General features: G+C 34.1%; 1 non-coding gene across 1 annotated transcript; it reads left to right on the top strand.

Moving 5' to 3' along the window:
- The first annotated feature begins 17032 nt into the window (after positions 1-17032).
- LOC120279887 lies at positions 17033-17139 on the top strand. The gene has a single exon (XR_005542188.1). It is a non-coding gene; the product is annotated as a small nucleolar RNA R71 (small nucleolar RNA).
- The last annotated feature ends 401 nt before the right edge of the window (positions 17140-17540 follow it).

The raw sequence follows: 17540 nt of genomic DNA, 5'->3' as shown, positions 1-17540 counted from the left end.
CTACTTATTTCTACATAAACCAAGAGGACAAAACTTTTTTTTTAAAAAGTTTAATGTAAAATTTTAGGATTAGGTATTTGCATATGATTATTATGTTCAATAAGAATATAACTAATTGAGTAGTTGACTACAATGAGTTTGTGGGCAAAAACATTAAATATGGAAAAAAAGAAAAAAACATCCATTTAGTTGGAGGAGATATATTTTAAATAAGATCTCGAACCAATCCTTTGGTCTTTATTTTAAATGATTTGGTTCCAATATTTGTTACTATATTTGACTATTAATTTTTTTATTTCATTATCTAACTTTTGTTAATGAGTCATCATACACTAATGATACAAGCAATTTGGTTTGCAAAAATGTAACATTGGATTATTTCAATTCATTGTCAATCAAATAAGACCATATCCAAAACCATCCTTAGTATTCTACCACCACAAAGTTGATTTTTATTTATTTTATAACTGAGAAAAATTAATAATAGAGTCCTAAGTTAAGAAATTCAGCGAGTCCGATTTGCTATTAAAATTAAATTATTAAAATGTAAAACAAGGTAATAAATTGATTTAATAGTTCATAAAAGTTAAAAAAATCAGACCAACAGTAAACATTGAATGATAATCAAACTTGAACATAATTTAACAAAATTATTCTATTTACTTCTATCTGGACCAAAAGGCATTGCAATTATAGACTAATTTAAAACCTAATTATTTCAGGTAGAATTCCAATTTCAAGCATAATCAAGAATGGCATGCTGTTCAATGTTCCCCAACACATCCTAGTATCTCATAGCATATTCCAAAGTAGCAACCCTCTTTATTCTCAAGAAATACACTAACTTGATTTCCATTGTCCTCACCGTAAACCTTAACTTAAGGGTCTGTTTGGTTCGAGGAAAAGAGAATATGAAGATGGGGATGGAGATGGGAATAGAAAAAAGGAACAGGATGAGAGCAAAAGTAATGTTTGGTTGGAGGGAATGTGGATAGGAATAAGAGAGTACAGGGAGGAATTTTAGTAAAATTACTTTTGTATCTTCTAATAATTTAATTAAATAATATATCTTAATTGTAAAAGAAATAATTATTAAATGGCTCCAATTTCTATAAAATTTTTTAACTAAATTATTGATGTATTCATTTTCTAAATAAAATTTTAAATTTATATATTTTAATTGACAAATATAATTTAATTATTTTTATTTAAGATAAACAAATGCCCAAAATTAATTATTTTTAAATCACTAAAATTTTAATAAATCTAATATTTTAAAAATAAATATAAATCACAATGGGTTTTTTTAATTCTCATCAAAAACATTATTTAAAAAAATTAAAAATCAACTTGTATAAATGTAAATATCTCATCAAGGCATGCTCAATCCCCCTAAAATGAGAGGATGAGAATGAAGGGTTTGAGGGGCATACACTCCCCCCTTCAATCCGTTCCCATGCCTTTTGGTGCATGCCCAAACATGGGCATGCACATACCAGAAGGATTGATCCCCATTCCTTGGGTATCAACCCATGCATCCAAAACACAACCCGAGTCTAAAAGTTATTTTTTTAATATATTGATTGGAAGTTAAAAACTAAACAAGATTGAATGTCTATGTGCAAAAATTAAATTCAATAAAAAATTTTAAGAAAATCTAACTCAGGTGAAAATGAAAATTTCCGAAATGCATGGTTTATAGAAGTTTGCCAACAAAGAATAATATCATATACTACCAAGATGGGGTAAAAATTTTAGTAAGTCACTAAACTTTGGCTCATTTTTACTTTGATCACAGAACTTCAATTTATATCAATTTGATCACTCGACTTTAATTTAATTTCATTGGGTAGTAAATCAAGGGATTTCGGCTGCCAAATGAATGATGTAGCTCTTTTTCGTTGACATGGACACCTCCAATAGACTTAATAATGTGTTATGGGGAGAATTAACTCAGATTTTCAGACAACCATGTAACCAATTAGGGGTTGAAATCCTTGATTTATTACCCAGTGAAATCAAATTAAAGTTGATTGATCAAATTGATACAAATTGAAGTTCGGTGATCAAAGTGAAAATGAGCCAAAGATTAGTGACCTACTAAAAAATTTAGCCTACCAAGATGTTACTCACCAAGCTAAAGTTATGTATATATGTTTTATCTCGTCAGAAACAATATACATTAAAATATGTAATAATTAATTTTCTTGTTCTCATCTTTATTAATATACAATGCCTTTTATTTAATAGAGAGGAACCATGTCCAATGAACACCTCTATCACCAAAAACACAAAGAAACCATATGGTTACTCTAACCAACACCGATTCCTCTAATCCTCCTATTGTCCCTTAGTGATTCTTCCCTTACTTGCAATGGTAACTGAGGTGGAAAGGCGGTTTATGGGGCTCCCAAAGCAGCAACTCAGTGAGGTCTTAGGCTAAGATTGTCGGTTCCATTAGAAAGGAGGCCTACTTAGTGTATCTACCTCCTCTTAACCAAAATGAGCATTTTGAAACATTGAAATGCTTTATGCATGACTTTGATAGAATGCATTTGTATATTTTTGTATGGAAAGTTCTTGTGTAAGGCTTCGCCTCTTGATTAGGTAAGAATATCTCTGGCTAAGATCTGGAAAGGTCTTAGATCTTTCACAATAGCTAATTTCCCCAATCAATTCTACTATATCCGCTATGAGTTATTTAAGATGTAGGCCAAATTGCTCTTAGAAGGTCCTTGGATAGTAAATGGTATGAACTTGTAATGAAAAAATTCAACCTGGTTTCCAATAGCTTACCACTACTATTGTTTGGCTTTAACTACACCATCTCCCTATTGAGTTCTAGAAAAGTAAGTTGCTTGAAACTATTGATGTATAGTTCATAGGCTAATTGAGACAGACAATCATATCATGAATTTATCATGGACATAAATTGTGAGGATCTAGTTTGAGAATTATCTTTCGTACTATTGAAGTAAGGTGTTTTTAGTAGGTAATGAACATAATCAAATTTTAGTTATGGTCTTACATAAGAAATTGCCAATATTTGCTATAAGTATGGATGTGTTGTACACAATGATGCAACTTGATCATTTCTGACTAGTAATCAGCACATTGGTGCTGTTAGCCAGGTATTTTATACGCTCGACATGCAATTACAGGTGCCGGCGGAGCAAACATTATTGCCTAATGAAGGTGGATAGGAATTGGATGGTTAGATCGCTACGATGAGTTCACTAACTCAGATTTCAACTTAGGATATTAGCCTAGAGAAAAAGAGTGAGTGAGATCTATGGCTAGTCATCTCATGGTTACTCTAACCAACACTAATTTCTCAAATCCTATTGTCTCTTCATGATTCTTCCCCCTTGTTACAATGGTGATTGTGTGTTGGGGGAGGGGTGGAAAAAGCAGTGTTTTTCGCTCCCAAAAGCGATAGCTAATGTTGGCACGGGGAGGTCGAAGGCTAAAATTATTTATTTAAGTAGTAAGGAGGCCTCCATGGAGTCTTTAGCACCCTCTGAACCAAAATGAGCATTTTAAAAGGTTGAAAAGCTCTATGCATGATTTTGATAGAATACAATCATCTATGTATTATGGAAAGTTCCATTGTAAGGCAATGTCTCTTGATCAGGTAAGAATAGATCTAGTTGAGATCTAGAAATATTTTAGATCTTTCACAATGGTTGATCTCCCTAATCTATTCTACTACATCCACTTTGAGTTATTTAAGATGTAGGCCAAATTTCTCTTAGAGGGTCCTTGGATAGTAAATGGTATGGGTTTGGAGTAAAATTTTTTAACTTGGCTTCCAATGACTTCCCACTATTATTGTATGGCTTCAGCTACACCGTTTTCCTATGGAGTTTTGGAAAAGTGAGCTTCTTAAAACTATTGCAGCATAATTCAAAGGCTAATTAAGATAGATGATCATACCTTGAATTTATCACGGGTATAAATTGTGAGGATTTTCTTTGAGAATTATCTTTCTTACCATTGAAGTGGAGGTTTATGGTATGTAATGAACATGATCAAATTTTTGTTATGGTCTTATATAAGAAATTGCCAATTTTTACTACAAGTGTGGAGATGTTGTACACGATGAGGCAACTTGCTATTTTCTAACTAGCAATTGGCACATTGGTTCTACTAGTAAGGTATCTGCTTCGCCGAGGGTGTAATTGTAGGTACTGGTGAAGTAAACAATGTTGATTGATGAGGGTGAAAAGGAATTGGATGGTAAGACCGCTTTAATGAATTCACAACCTCAGATTTCAACTTAGGATATTAGCCTAGAGAAAGAGAGTAAGTACGATCCATGGCTAGTTATCCATCTTTGGTGGGGGTTGAAATTATGTAGCTTTTTTTTTTTCAGTTGAAGCAGAGATGAAGGCCAAGATTGCAACACATGGCTCCTAGGTTAGATCCACATACCTTGATCAAAATTTGTTGAGACTTCACAAGGCAACCATGGGTGTTGTGGTTGATATGGAGGTGGCATTGTCAGGGGTGGTGGCATTGTAAAATGACCACACTATTTTCAGTGCATAATCTTAATGATGTGGGATTGATTTTGGATGAGGGTTTGGTAGCCTTTGGACACCCTAAGGCTAATAAATGGTTCGCAGTAGTGTACCTTCTCCACTCCCTATGTCAGGTGGGCACGTTCTTCATTTGCTAAATTGTAGTGATGGGATGACTTCTTTAGAGCCTGGAACTCATATCACTTATCTCTCATCTCCTTGCAAGATGTGGGAGCCCTAATGAATGCTAAGCAAAGTGTTTCTAGCGACAATGTAACTGTTTTTGTTCCTCTTTTAATTTCCACCATTTCTCCTAGTCATATCTCATAGGGTCCTACCTTACCATTGAGTCTACTAGACATGATGTTGGTGGACAAGGTGATGGGTGCTATACGTCCAATGGTTGAGGGTGAAAACTCAATGAAATACGAGGAATATGATGATCTTGAGAAGGATGCCAATCTTGATCATGAGATGTCTCTTATTCAATATCAAAAGGACATAAAATTAGAGGCTATTGCCTGTAGAGACTTTGACAAATATGGTTCATGCCCCAAAAAGAGTTGTTGTACAAACCCTATTTGTTCTTTTTTTTAGATATGATTTTTTCCTTTTCATCTCTTTTCATATCATGGATTGAACAAAAATTTTATGCTGGAATTGTAAAGGTTCATCCAGTTCTAATATGATAGATCATGTTGAAAATTCCATTGCTATGATGAAGCCATAAATAGTGTGCTTGATAGAAACTAGGGCTAAGGAGGCTAGGGCTCACCATTTCTACTTTAACTTTCATAAGAACTATAAATGAATGGCTATTATGACCCTTGGTATGTCTAGAGGTATCATTACTTTGTGGTCTTCGTGATATTAGAAAGGTAAGTCCAGTGGTCGCTACTAAGATATCTTTTCACTTGGATTCCAAGTATGATTCTTATTTTAATGATCATCTTGCTAGAACTAGCTCTAATTATGCTCCCATGCCTTTAATTGTTGTTATTAGTATTGGTTCAAAAGGAAAGTATTTTGGTTTGAAAAATATTAACTTGATTATCAAGGAGATTTTCCCCCTCTTCATAACTTGATTCTCAAAAGTAAATGAGTTAATATCCTATGAAATCATGAGTAAGTGAGATTAGAAGACCTTGGCCAACACAGTTAAATTAATCATATAAGACCCGAAGGGTAGTTTGGTAATCTTACTCTACTATTGTCATTTGCATATGATTGAGTTTAGTGAGCTTGACTATCACCATAGCTCTCACTGGGTTGGGATACAAGAATGAAGGGTTTACACACATATGATATTCATAATCAGAAAGGTTCATAACGATCTATTCATTCATTTTTAATTGGGTTATGACATGGGCCACGGGGCTAGCTAGATTTCACCCATGTTCTTTGGTATCCTTTCATAATTAATCGGGATAACCTAGAAAGTCACGCTTAAAGGGATTGAAAATCAGTCTCATTTTGAGTGTAGGGATAAAATTATCAATTTAAATTATACTTCATGAGAATTTAACTAACTGAGAAGCTGTAAAGGTTACTAAGATCATTGTGACAAAACCCTAGACCAATTTATAATTTCACTTAATAAATTGGTCTAAGATTTTCTTAAGTTTAAATTTTTGATTAAAAGTTCGATGGAGTTGAATAATTAATCAAAAACAAAAAGCTTGAAGACAAAAGTTGTTTTTAGTTGCTTTTATGACTCATTTTCGCATCAAGACTTTTATAATAGGATAACGTTTATCATGTTTTATGACGTTCATATCAATATGACTTCTCTCTAACTTTAGATAAACAATTATATACACTTATGAGATTAATTCCTCGATTTCTCTCTCATTCTCACCCCAGCTACTATTTTGGAGAAGAAGAGGATATTGTTTCTAAATTTCGGTGTGTGATCTAGAGACGTGGGACCTTTGTTCAATGCTAAAAGATCTTGGATGATTTAAGGAACAAATTTGGCACATCAAAGGTAATATTCGATATCTATATTGAATTAAATTAATTAAATTAAGGTGTTCATTAAATCGTCTAGTTGGTCACAAAATTTCCTTGCTTCTGCATGCACTTGATTTTATTTATATAATATTTCTCTAACACTATGTATGTCCTCTCTCATATGATTTCCTATACTAAGAATAATCTTATCTAATGGAAGACCTCTGAGTTGTGTTAATTGGATGTTGAGATCGAGAGAACTAAGTCGGAAATTAATAACTTTGAAGCAGTAAAAGTTTCTTTTGATTCTTATACTTGGAACTCTTATTTGCTTAGATCCTTAGACAATCGTCATAGTGCATTCTTCTACAAAATTCCATTTTGGGAGCCAAAGATGTTGGTTTATGTGGGTTAACATGGGTAATTTAAGTACTAGGTTTTTTTTTAAAATAATTTTATCATATTTGCAAGCATAGTAATAGGATTTGTGGTATCACTAATAATTTGGGCAATGCATTTTATAATCAAAACGAGATCAAAGTTTGTTTCTTGGATTTCTACTCTAAGCTTTGGACTTCTTCTTCTAACTCTCTATATCGTATGTCGCATTCTATCTGTGAATGATTTTGATATTCTATATTGTGATGATAAAAAAATCTTTGATCAAACATATGACTATTTTTTGCTACACTTGGGTCTATGCCTAGATGTAGGAGTCCAGCTCTAGATGGTCTCAAAGTTGATTTTTATTTGTTTTATTGGAACAAAGTGCATGGTTGTCTTTTAAAAGCCATCTCCCACTTTTTCTTACTTATAGAATGCCTAAATATTGTGGGAATACTTATGTTGCTCTTATCCCTTGATTAGATTCCAATATATTTGTGTTTGATTTTTGGCCTATTCCCCTTTGTAAAGTTTGTTATAAATCATCAATAAAATCATGGTCAATTGCCTTAAAAATGTGATTATATATTAGTTGCTCTTGGGCAAAATAGTTTTCTCTAGAATCGTGCAACCTTTGATAATATTATTACGCTTAAGAGGTTGCGTACTCAATTGAAAATGACACTAGCGTTGCGCTTGGATGATCGTTAAAGTTGACATTGAAAAAGATTATGATGTCTTAGAGTAGAAAGCTATTCTTGCTACTCTTAGGGATTTCTTGTGTGTAAACTTATTTTTTTCATCTACAAGTTCTTCATTTTTTAATTAATGGTCAACCAAGCTGTTGGATTTCTAGTAGTAGTGGTATTAAACAAGGGGATCTTATTTCCCCTTTTCTTTTTATTCTTGTTACTCAAAATCTCTCAGCCATTCTTAACTATGTGCTTAGATTGAAGATGATCTCGGGCTCTCGGGCTCTCGGTCTTTAATGACAAGCCAAATAGAAATTTTAATCAAGTAATTAATATTTGTACATGATTTTCTTATTTTCACCAAAGCCACTTGTGCTACTACTAAGGATTGTTTGTTGTGTCGTAATATTTTTAGGAATTTAGCTGTTAAAACTCTAATATATCTAAATACACTATTTACTATCCTATCTAGTGAACTAGGAAAATTATTGTGGCCTTTGGAAACATTCTTGGACTAAAACTACATAGCTTCCACTTTAACTATGTTGTGGTTCAAATATCTCCCAACAACCAACTCCTACATAGTGTCACTATTTAATGGATAGGCTAGCTTCATCCATTATCTCTTAGAACCATTCTAACATCTTCATTCTTTCTCGTGTAGTTCTGATCAATACAGTAAAACCTCCAGGAAATAATACTCTTGGGATGGAAAAGAATTATTATTTTATAGAGTTTATTTATTTATCAATAAATAAATAATTTATTAATTTATTGATTAATGAATATCTATAAATCATCAGGGAGTTTTTATATTTTTTACAATTTGGTGTGAGCAACAAATTCTAAAAACATTAACATATTAGATGCTATTAATTTTAAATAATTTATCAATAATTGAATATTTATTAATTTAGTTGGAGTTTTTAATATTTTGTACAATTTAGTGTGAGCAACAAATCCTAAAAACATTAATATATTAGATGCTATTAATTTTAAATAATTTATCAATAAATAAATATTTATTAATTTAGATGGAGTTTTTATATTTTATACAATTGGGTGTGAGCAATAAATACTTATAACATTAACATATTAGATGCTATGAATTTTAAATAATTTATCAATAAATGAATATTTATTAATTTAGATGGAGTTTTTTTATATTTTATACAAATTGGGTGTGAACAACAAATCCTAAAAAAATTAACATGTTAGATGTTATTAATTTTATCAATACGGTTAGGAACATTAATATGATGACAACTATTGCAATTTGTTTTCGACATTACAAAATCTGATTAAAAGAAGAATGATTTTTGAGCAAATTGGTGAAGAAGAAAGCATCCATGAGCTAAAGAAGTTACTTGTAATTTGTATAGACATGCAATAGATGTTGAGTAGCTTTTGAACTATCTCTACTGAAAATGATACCGTGATGGAATTACTTATAGACGAAGAGGTTCTTCAAGGAGTAATGGATATGCCGCTAATGATGATCAAGATCTAGACGATAGTTATGTTTTACTAAATGTTTCTTCAAAAGAGGCTTTTCTAGAAATAGAAACTTTTAAAAATTACTTGTTCTAATATGAGAAAAAAATATACCAAATATGATATGTACTACAAAACATATTACGGATTAGATTAAATTTAGTTCATAGACAAATAAGAAACAAATGACTTTACATGCATATTTTTACAAAAAGAGTAAAGTTTAAAAATAGTAATTTTGAAAAAAGTACAATATTATGAATTTCAGTATAATATTTTTTTCTATGTATACAATAAATTATTAATTTATATTTTTATTGGGTCCTAAAAGAGTTTAAAAAATTTATTATTTTATATATTTATCAAAATTAATAATTTAGCACGTTGGACAAAATCAGGACCCAAAAATAACTTATTTAATTGATGTTATTGATTTATTTAATATTCATATATATAGGTTTTCCTCTAGTTGTATATTTAATATTTATTCTTCATCTTCTATCTATTTATTCTATTCTTAATAAAATCTTGGATGAGATATACATGCTTGCTAAGAAGTCCTTGTGGGGACAGAGTACTAATTAGAGTGGCTTTCCTACTATTGGTTGAAGCACTACTACATTTACTAAATCTGAGGAGGGCTAGGTCTTAGAAACCTTCGATTTTCTAAAATAGTTTTAATGGCTAAAAATTTATTTGCTAAGTTAAGTGTTGAAGATAAACTCTAGGTTCATATTTTTAATTTGAAATATGGGTCTTTCAATTAGTAGAAATGGAAAAAATTTCCTAAATCTTCAGGCTTTTACAATTCTATTTGTAAAATTGTTAACTGTCTCCACCAAAATCTTTGGATTAATGTGAGCAATCCAAATCTTACTAATATATGGATGATTGGGTGTTTGACATTCCCTTCTCTTTGAAAGCAACTTATATTAATATGTAATGGCATATTGAAATTTTGAGTTTTGATGATTTTGTCCTTGGAAATCATTTGCAGTTTAATAGTCTTAGGAATTTGTTGGATCAAGATTTGGATTGGAATAGGCTAACTAAACTTCATGTAGACTATTCCTCTTAGAATTATTGGGTTTAGCTTCTTGCTTCTCGAAAACCTTTTGTTGTTGCTGAAATTTACAACTATTTGAATGAGGGTTCCTCATACAATCGATAACTAGAATCATTGGCCTAGTATTTGGAAGCTTAGAATGGTCTCCTAGACTTAATATTTTCATTAGGAAATTAATACATGGTATATTTTCTTACTAGTGCTTATTTATACACCCTCAATATTGTAGTTTGTCTATACAAACTCTGTTTAGAGAAAGCACAAACTCAAAGGTTTAGACAAATCTTCTCTCGAAGATATTGCCCATAAGCCCATACCAAGTAAAATCTAAATCTCTTCATGAAGCTACTCCCTACGATTACATTACACATGGAATCCTATGCTAACTCACTCGGAAGGATCACTGGAGGAAAAATTTCAACTCCAAAGTGCCATATTTTTAGGCAGACTCATGATTCCCTTCAGTTGCAGCTTTTCTATACTAAATGGATCTTTCAATTCATCACACAAGTACATCAATCATGAATTCTTGGCTTTCACTACAATAGAAACACGTAATTGAATTTAACAACAATAGATTATAATTAATCAATTAACATAAAAGCATTCAAAGTCTACAACCAATGTCAATCAAAATGTAAACCCTAGGTTTCATCTACGCCCAAACACAAAAAAATTAATTCTCCATTAAAGGAGAACACTCATATAATCCAATAAGTGCAAGAGAAATAAATGGAAACTTGGAAAACCCACATTTTCTCTCTTCGGCGACTTAGGATGTCGATGAACTCTCCTCTTATCTTCCTCAAACTTAGCCAAGGATGCTCCTTGATGGCTCCAATGATGCCCTAAATGGTGGATGAACCTCTCCCCTTGTCTGGATTATTGGATTAGCCTATGAGAAACTCTCCCCATTTTATTACTTTGATTGGTCGTTAAAAAGATTTCCCAAAAATCCTTAGTAAATACTTTTATACCTAACCAATTACGGGACTACTTACGGGTGTGAGAAAAATGCCTTAAGGAGCTGGAGATGATGGGTGTTAAGTAATTCGAAATGGGTATTTTATACATCATATATACTTCATTTAACATGAGATTTAACATGTTAAGCACCAAACTAATATAAAATTTTATTCTTTTGTTCACCATGGGCTTTTATTCTGTCTCAGGGCTAAAGAAGTGAATATGGAGGCATTTTGAAGCAAAACTAATCAACTTGCTAAATCAGAGCACCATCACGGCTCACAATGGCCATAGTGACACCTGACCATGGCCATGGCCAAGCCGTGCCAGTGTGGAGCCATTGAAAATAGCACAGATTTTACAAAGGGCATTGTAAATCATAACTGCCATGGTCAATCCATACAACGCTAAGATAGACCATGCCAGAACACAACTTGTGGCCCAAGCAACAAAACTTACTCACCACGGACTTCACAACGAGCGTGGTGAGGTCGTGACAGATTATAAATACCCCTAGCTTTTACATTGAAAGGGGGATTCTTTTGTTGAATTTGGGAGAAGCTGCCAGATTTCTGGAGACCTATGTGGCAGAAGATGATTTTCATCATCCATTCAGTGGATTCCCATGATTTTCTCAAGGAGGATTCAATGAGCATTGATAGTGGAGGGTGAGCAAAGAGATTCAGTGTTGCCTTGACGATCTTGGGGTCTTCTTTATCACAAACATTAGAGATCTATTGGAGGGAGTTAGTTTTAGGAATTCTTTATTCTTTGTCTCATGGATCTTTATTGTTTCAATCTTTATTCTAGATCCATAGGACCCCTATTCTAGGGGAATTGTATGTCATGTACCTTAAATTTTACTTGTAAACTTTCTTTGGCAATTAATTAATCTTTCTAGTTGATTGTGATTCAATACATGATTGTTTAATGATTATTTATTGATGCAGTGAGGAAGAGATTCCCATGCATTAGAATACACATGCCTTATTAAAAATATGCATGCGCTAAGAGATTAAGTATTGCTTGATTTTTGGATTAGGGGTTTGATTTAGCCCTTTTAGAAGAGTTCTTGATCTTAAGGTGAACATAGGAGGTGGGGTTGAAGAGATTCCATCTTAAGTTCCTAGTGTTTTAGACCTAGTTGCCAAGAGATTGGTACTAGTAGGCATCTGAATTCCCTCGATCCAACACTAGAACATAATTGCTACAACTCAATTCATTTCATAAGTAATTGTTAGGAAACTTCCCATACAGTCACCCACTCCTTCCAATCACACTTAACGATCCTCAATTATATTTAATTAATTAATTTGTAGAAGTAAAACTAAGAAACACCATAGACATTCAGGATATTGATTAAGTGAAAAGAAAGTAATAGGAGTCTCTCATCATTCTCTGAGAAATATGACCCTCGTGCTCACCCACGAGGAATTACTTGATGACACGTGCACTTACTCGTATATACACACGTAAAGCATGTGATCAATGGTCAGCGTGCCTTAAGAGCATCTTACTATCATAAGCTCCTCTATAAGGTCTTCTATCTTGGTATTTTGATCTAGCTTATGGTTGTATGTGCTAGATAGTAAACTTCTCAAGATGGCGCTTGTGAACTCATGTGTTCTACTCCCTGTAAGCTCCTCTAGATGGCCATTGTGGTCCGGCATAGGGCCATAAGTTTGACCCGTAAGCCCATCTGTCTGGAAATTATGCTCCTTGTTATGGACATAAACATGACCGTAAGATACTCTAGATGATGTTTAAGGTCGTAAATCTAACCGCAAGGTGTTCTATTTGTCTTGCTCCCTTTGAGGTTGATGTTGGGAGAGCTCGATCTTCTTTGTTTTTTTGTTACCAATTTCTTCTTTTGGCTTCATCCTTTAATTATGCACTGCCAGTCACTTGAAATCACATTTTTACACTATGTTAGCATCATCCCCCCAAAAAATACCCTTATACATACCAATTAAGTGTATAAAAAAATATAAAATCATGTTCAATTATACACTTATCAATTGGTTTGCGTTCCATGGTCGACACAAACCCTAGTTATCCTTACTTTTAGAGTATTTGATTTACCTTGATAGCTTATTGATGCATGTTCCCTTATAGGATTTAAGTTTTTTAGAGTTTCTTGTAATTTTTGTTTTCTTTAGCTCCTAGATAGTCCATTCTTAGTAGAAAAAGAAAACCTCTAAGGTTAAATCTAATAAATCTATTGTTGAGGTTTTGCTTATCATACCTAATAATATGGCGCCATATTGTCCTTGTAGCTGAGTATATCAACCAAAAAAAAAAAATATGAGCTTAAAATTTGTTCCCTTTTTTTTTCTTTTTTCTTTTTTTTTTACCAAGATGAGTTGTTAAACCGCTAAGAAAGGCAGGGGTGTACACAAACCTTGGCTGAGCAAGTGGAAGCGGGGCTTTGCGACACATGGGCGCTTAGAACAACTCCCACACAACCACTACTCACACTTTTTAGAAATGTGTCCTCGCCCATGATTCGAACTCTCACAACTTGTGAAGGATTCTAATGAGGACCTGGTTACCAATAGACCATTTGGTCATTGGTACCTTAAAATTGGTTCTTAGAATGGCTTTGTTTTTTATATCCCAATAATGGATCGTAACTAGCAATATAGGCCATGTAGATGACTTTTCATGTGACATTTTTATCAATCAATGGATGTTTATATAGTAATATAACTCTATTGTTATCAAATATACTAGGCCTCAAGTATATAGCTTCATAATGAGAGTAATCTCTCGATATGATTTAAATGATGAGACCGACCCTAACTTATGAATGTGTCAAGTGTAACTCAAAAAAATCCTAAAAAGACAACTTGTATTCTTTAGTTTAATGAGAATAAAAAGTTTGAGTATGTTTAAAAATTTATGTTTTAAAGCTTGATTAGTATAAGATTTTTCAATCACATGGGCATATATGTGATAGGGGCATTGATCCACAGGGTAAATTGATAATACTAGTACTAACCCTAACTCCAAAAACTAGCTCTAACCAAAAAGTTGTCATGTGTGCAAATAAAAATGAGAAGAAAGAGAATAAAAGGCAAGAATTAGAAAATGAAATCGGTTGAGAATAAAGAGGAAATGGGATGCTAAGGCATAGAGTACCTTTGGGGTTTTATAAGTCCAGGACAAAGGTTGTATAAGTATAGCAATCCTATTTGAACAGAGATAAATTCTAAAATATATTGAATTCCTCTTGCAAGGGTGAATAGTAATTGATTCAGTACAGTGCTGATATAGATACCCCACAACCGCATTGCATTCTATGAAATCTCAATGTGAATTAATAAGAATTCATAAGTAGACAATCCGTCTTGTGAAGAAATTATCCCTAATCACATACAAAATAGAAATATGATTTCTCCTGAAATCTATTCCCTATGATTGCAAAGAGCATGGAATTACTTGCTAATTCACTCGGGAGGATTGAGGGAGAACTCTTGACTTCAAAGTACCCCATTGCGAGGCTTACTCACAACCCTTCCAATTGCGGCTTGATTATACTACTGAGTATTCCTACTTGTCACAAAGCACATTATACAAGAAAACTAGGGCTTTCACCTTAATACTATTCAAGATATTGAAAACACTCAATTGGATTTAAATAATATGAATTGCAATAAAGAAACAATTAAAGAATAAATATCTACAACCAATGTCAAAATTGAATAAACCTTAGAGTTCATCTACGTCCAAGCATCTACAAGGTTAGCTCTCCATTAAGGCTGAGTAAGTATCAAAACAACAAGACGCAACAAGAAACAAAGAAGACATGAAAACTCCCTTGTTAATTGCGCCGAGAGGTGATTGCTGTAGAATGCCCAAGGACCTTCTAGGAACGCTGCCATGATAATCCTTAACAGCTCCAATCTCTATAATCCAAGCTAGGTGGGCTAATTCTTCCTCTTGATTTGCCTCTAAAGCCCTGGAGATCCACCCCCTTTTTCCCCAAGCCTTACTGTTGAATAGAACAAAATATACCCTCAAAACCCTTCTCAGAAATATTTATACCTAGCCACTTACGGGCTACTTACGGGCATAAGAACGTGGGCGTAAGGAGCTAGAGAAGATATGTCATGAGCCTTATGGGACCATTTACATCCGTAAGTCCCATCCGTAAGGTCTTATATTTGGTGTTACGGTCTAGCTTACGACCATAAGCGCTGGACTGTAAGCTTCTCTAGACAGTCCTAGCGACCACCCTTTACAAGCGTATATTCTCCTCATAAAATTCTCTGGACAACCCTGTAGGACTTACAGGTGGAAGTCCTGTCCTGGCAGTAAGTTCCTCTAATTGTCCTTATGCTCATTCTTACAAGTGTAAGAATGCCCATAAGGTTCTCTGGAAGAGACTTATGGCCAAAAGCACGGCGGTAAGGTTCCCATAAGTGAGTCTTCCTGGCTTATTCTTCACTGATAAATGCCGAGAAAACTTCATCTTCATCATTTTGGCTCTTGATTGCTTCTTTTGGCTCTATCTCATCTTTAAACATTGTCTGAAGTCTAAGAATACAAAATACACTATATTTAACATTGAATTTCATAATATTATTCTAATACACTCCTAATGAGTGTACAAAATTATATTATATGCTGTATTATTTTAGACTCATCAATATGTAGCTCTCATCTCCTGTTTTCTTCAAAAACTATAGTGATAATGTTCCAAGGTTTACTTCCTATTTGTAATATCTCCTAAATTATTAGTGAAATTGACAACGCCCCTTGCGTGTGACCCGCAAGTGCATGGGTTTGTCGAAGTAATAAATTCCCTGGTGAGTGGGCTATCGTATCCACAGAGAATAGTGATCAGAAACACCAAGATTGCTATTTAAATATGATGTAGATGAATCAATGATAGTGTGAATAAAATTGATGTGAAAAGAACTAAATGAAATAAGAAAGAGAGGCACGATAAAACGAGAGGAAAGGCAATCGATAAAAAGTGGGGCACTCGGACATTGCTCCCCCTAGGACTTTTGTTTTAAGTGCAAGACCAACTATTATGTCTCCTAACTGATGCTTAATGAGTCATGGAGATCCTAAAATACACGGTCCCAAACCTAAGGTCAACCGTGACTAACTCAACCTCGGGTGCTTCAACATTGGTTTTCTCACTTGGAAGCCTACCCTCAACCTCACGACCACTTCTCAAAGTGATCGCCTTCACATGTTCTCTAGGATTGGTTTTGGTGTTGTTAGGTAAACTCCCTTGAGGTCTCTCCGATAGAGACTTCGCAATTTGACACACTTGATTTTCTAGATTGTGCAATGAAGTGGTGTGGTTGCAAAGTGTAGCTTCAACCGATTGAAATCTTGTATCCGACGATTGAACAAATCTAGTCAAAGCTTTCTCTAGATCGATCATCCGGGTCTCCAAGCCTGAAACTCGATTCTCCATGTTCGGGGCTTGTTGTTGTTGGAAACCCGGTGGTGCCGTGACTTTTTGTTTCCCTTGATTATTCCAAGCAAAGTTCGGATGGCTCCTCCAACTCGGATTGTAGGTATTTCTATATAGATTTCCTTGGCCCCTCATCGCATTACCTACAAAATCAACTTGTTCCATGGAGGATGTACCACCAATAGCTATCGGACAATTGGATGGAGCATGACCTCCTCCACATCCATTACAATTCATCACGGCGGCCAATCTAGGAGAAGTTAGAGTGTCTAACTTCTTACTTAATGACTCCACTTGGGCCGCCAACGATGTCACTGCATCAATCTCATGGAGACCGACCACTTTCTTCTTCTCTCTTGCATTCTATTGGTAGCTATTCAAACCCATTTCTTCAATCAATTATCGTGCTTCTCCGGGGGTCTTGCTACCTAAGGTACCTCCTGCTGCTGCATCAAGTAACTGCCTTGTGCTAGGGTTCAACCCATTGTAAAAAGTTTGAATAATCATCCACTTGGGGAACCCATGTTGAGGACATTTCCGCAAGAGCTCCTTGAACCTCTCCCATGTCTCAAATAGAGACTCCAATTCCGTTTGCACAAAGGAGGATATTTCATTCCTAAGCTTTGCAGATTTTTCGGAAGGGAAATATTGGGCAAGAAAAGCTTCTACCATCTCCTCCCATGTGGTGATCGATGCTCTAGGTAATGAATATACCCATTGCTTTGCTTTCCCCTTCAAGGAAAATGGGAAGGCTCTCAACTTGATGGCATCATCCGTAACACCATTGATCTTGAGCATGTCGCATACTTCCAAGGAATTCTCTATGTGACTGTTTGGATCCTCATCGGCCAAACTATTAAACTGTGCGGACTGCTGTAACATGTGGATGAATGCCGGCTTTAGCTCAAAATTCTGAGCCATAATTGGTGGCCGCACAATACTAGACTGTGTGCCCAAAACTGAGGGTTTGGCATAATATGAGAGTATCCTTTGCTACTCATTCTGTTCTGTCATATTATCTAACC

Source organism: Dioscorea cayenensis, chromosome 16 (genome assembly GCF_009730915.1).
Source record: "Dioscorea cayenensis subsp. rotundata cultivar TDr96_F1 chromosome 16, TDr96_F1_v2_PseudoChromosome.rev07_lg8_w22 25.fasta, whole genome shotgun sequence".
Taxonomy (NCBI): domain Eukaryota; kingdom Viridiplantae; phylum Streptophyta; class Magnoliopsida; order Dioscoreales; family Dioscoreaceae; genus Dioscorea; species Dioscorea cayenensis.
This window is presented reverse-complemented; position numbering and strand designations above follow the sequence as displayed.